The following is a 2,963-nucleotide window of genomic DNA, read 5'->3' on the forward strand; positions in this document are numbered from 1 at the left end:
CCCCCTTTGCGCAGCTCCTATCTAGACAAAAGCAAGTTCAGGCCATTTAACTCCATGTAATGAATGACAAATAAGTTTGTAGAGGATAAGTCATTTTTCCCACCGATTTTCTCATTTCTTTTATCTGTAATTGGAGGGAATTTGAAATGATTGATGCCAGAAATAACATATAGAACATGTCCTTTCAAGTGAAGTAATATTGCCCCCAGTGGAGTGAAAGGGTGGGAGGAGGCAGGTTATCTTATATATTACAATGGTTTGAAATCCTCCAAAGCTAAATTTTACCAAAAAAAATCTTGTTCCTTAGTATTCAATTTCTCTCACTAGGGAGAAATTAAAGTTAAATTAATTTTTCTCCTTATGATGCTAATAATGAAAAATACTAGTACAGAATGGTAATTCACAAAATACAATATAATTGATTTATATACAATATCAGTTAACTATATATGAACACTTACAAATGATATTGTCTTTAAATCCTGCATCAGTAAGGATTACCAGGCTAAAGACTTTGTCCTGATTCTCTTTTTAAATCAGATAATTTTGCTGGTCTTCTTTTTAATCTCTCATGTTCCTTGATCATCTGTGCTAAAATCATTGCTACTTTTTAATCAGAGAACTTATTACTGGCAGGAAAAGTCTCAGGTTCTGCTTATGCAACTACTTAAGTTCTGATTTATATAAATTTAAAGAAATAGGAATGGCTTTTTTCTTTGTGTATCCCTGTAGCTTATCATCCCTTCCTTCCTCCCGCCCTGTCTCTGCCCATCCCCCCCCTTTTAACTACTATCTTTGCTTTTTGAACCACACAGTTATGGTGCATGTGACAGCTTCCAACTTCCATTCAATATTCAAAGTGCCCCCCCACCAGGCAGAGTTATAGATATTGTGATGCCTTCTCTGTCATACTTAGACCAACCCCTCCAACAGCTGCTGGTTGAGGTTTTACTCCTAGTCATTTTATTCCTAATTCTGTGTAGGCTGTATCTACTGTTGAATCTGTTTTACGTGTCAAGTTAAAAATTTTTAATGAAATTATTTTGGGGAAGATACTTCTGAAAGAAAAAAAATCAGCTTCTCTTAGAAGACTAATTATTCCCTTGGAGAAGACTTTAAAATAAGGGTGATTGTATAACAGTCTAGACTTGGCCAGTTTTACCAACATTTTAAGCAAAGAATGGTTTTGCTAACTCCTTGATTTTACTGAGTCATCCATCTGATCTCTTTAGTATCATAGCCTTATTTAAAATTCATGAATAAATATTTCACAGAGATTTTATATTTTTATTATATCATGAGAAAGAAGGAACACAGTAAGCAAAATATACACATACACACATACAAACATACACAAATATAATTTGAAATTGTAACTCTTGATTTGGGGGAAATAATAAGAAACAATTGTAAAAAGAAAACTGAGGGAATGGTCTAATCACATAAGTCTTAGCAATGTTTATGCAACTCCCCCAAAAGAAAAGATTGAGTACTTTATTAAATTAAATCCTAATTGTACCAAACAAGTTTTTTAACACCTGCCAGCTCATTTAATAAGCATTTATTTTGGACCTAATATGCATTTCCATATTTTGTATTTTAGGGGCAATGAATTTGAGCATAACTCTTTCTACAGGATACTTATAATCTGTGGAAGGAACAAATCCAGACTAGTATGCAATAAATAAAAAGAAGGTAACTGATTCGGGAAAGAAATTAGATGACCAAATGCAGTAAAGAAATAACAGCACCTGCAACTGAGGAATGAAGGTGGTGTGTAAATAAGAATGTCAAAGTACATTCAAGGACATAATTTCTAATACTCTGACATTTCACTAACAATTCACACAACACCAAGAGAATTCTCTAGAAAATGTCCTTGTAACTTGACTTACATAGAAGCTTAAGTTAGACAACTAGGATAAAAAATACATACATTGGGTTCAAAATATTTTCATTGGTTGATTTGAGCAATGATATTCTCAAAATCTCATACCATTTAGTGTCATGAAGACTACCTTAAAATATATGCTTGAGACAATAAACCAGAACTTACATTTATTCAGATTTATTTTAAAGAGAAAAATATATTCTCCATTTGCTTCAACCGGCAGAACACATACTCAAAGGAGCCCCAAAGGGCTTTTGTTTGTGTTAGTTATATCCATCAATATTTACCATATTAGAAATTAATATTCTGGCATTTAAAGATATTTATTTATAAAGTTATTATAAAATAATAGTAAACATTTTTATGAAATGTTGTTTTGATTTATAAAACAAACAAAAAATAGAAACAGAAAGAAATTGAAGATGACACAAAGAAATGGAAAAACATTCCATGCTCAGGGATTTGAAGATCAAATATTGTTAAAATGTCTATACTACCCAAAGCAATGTACATGTTCAATGCAATCCCTATCAAAATACAAACAGCATTTTTCACAGAGCTATAACGATCCTAAAATTTGTATAGAACCACAAAAGATCCCAAATAGCCAAAGCAACCTTGAACAAGAAAAGCAAAGCTGGAGGTATCACAATTCTGGACTTCAAGTTATATTACAAAGCTGTAGTTTTTAAGACATTATGGTACTGGCACAAAAACAGCTACATAGATCAATAGAACAAAATAGAAAACTCAGAAATGGACCCACAACTATACTGTCAATTAATCTTCGACAAAGCAGGGAAGAATATTGAAAGGAAAAAGACAGTCTCTTCAACAAATGGTGTTGGGAAAATTGGACAGCCATATGCAGAAGAATGAAACTGGACAACTTTCTTACATCAAACACAAAAATAAATTCAAAATGGAAGAAAGACCTAAATGTGAGACCTGAAATCATAAAAATTCTAGAGGAGAACACAGGCAATAACCTCTTTGGCATCAGCTATAGCAACTTTCTAGGTATGTCTCCTGAGGCAAGGGAAACAAAAGCAAAAATAAACTATCGGGACTT

Source organism: Mirounga leonina, unplaced genomic scaffold, assembly GCF_011800145.1.
Source record: "Mirounga leonina isolate KUSES-001 unplaced genomic scaffold, KU_Mleo_1.0 Mir_151, whole genome shotgun sequence".
Taxonomy (NCBI): domain Eukaryota; kingdom Metazoa; phylum Chordata; class Mammalia; order Carnivora; family Phocidae; genus Mirounga; species Mirounga leonina.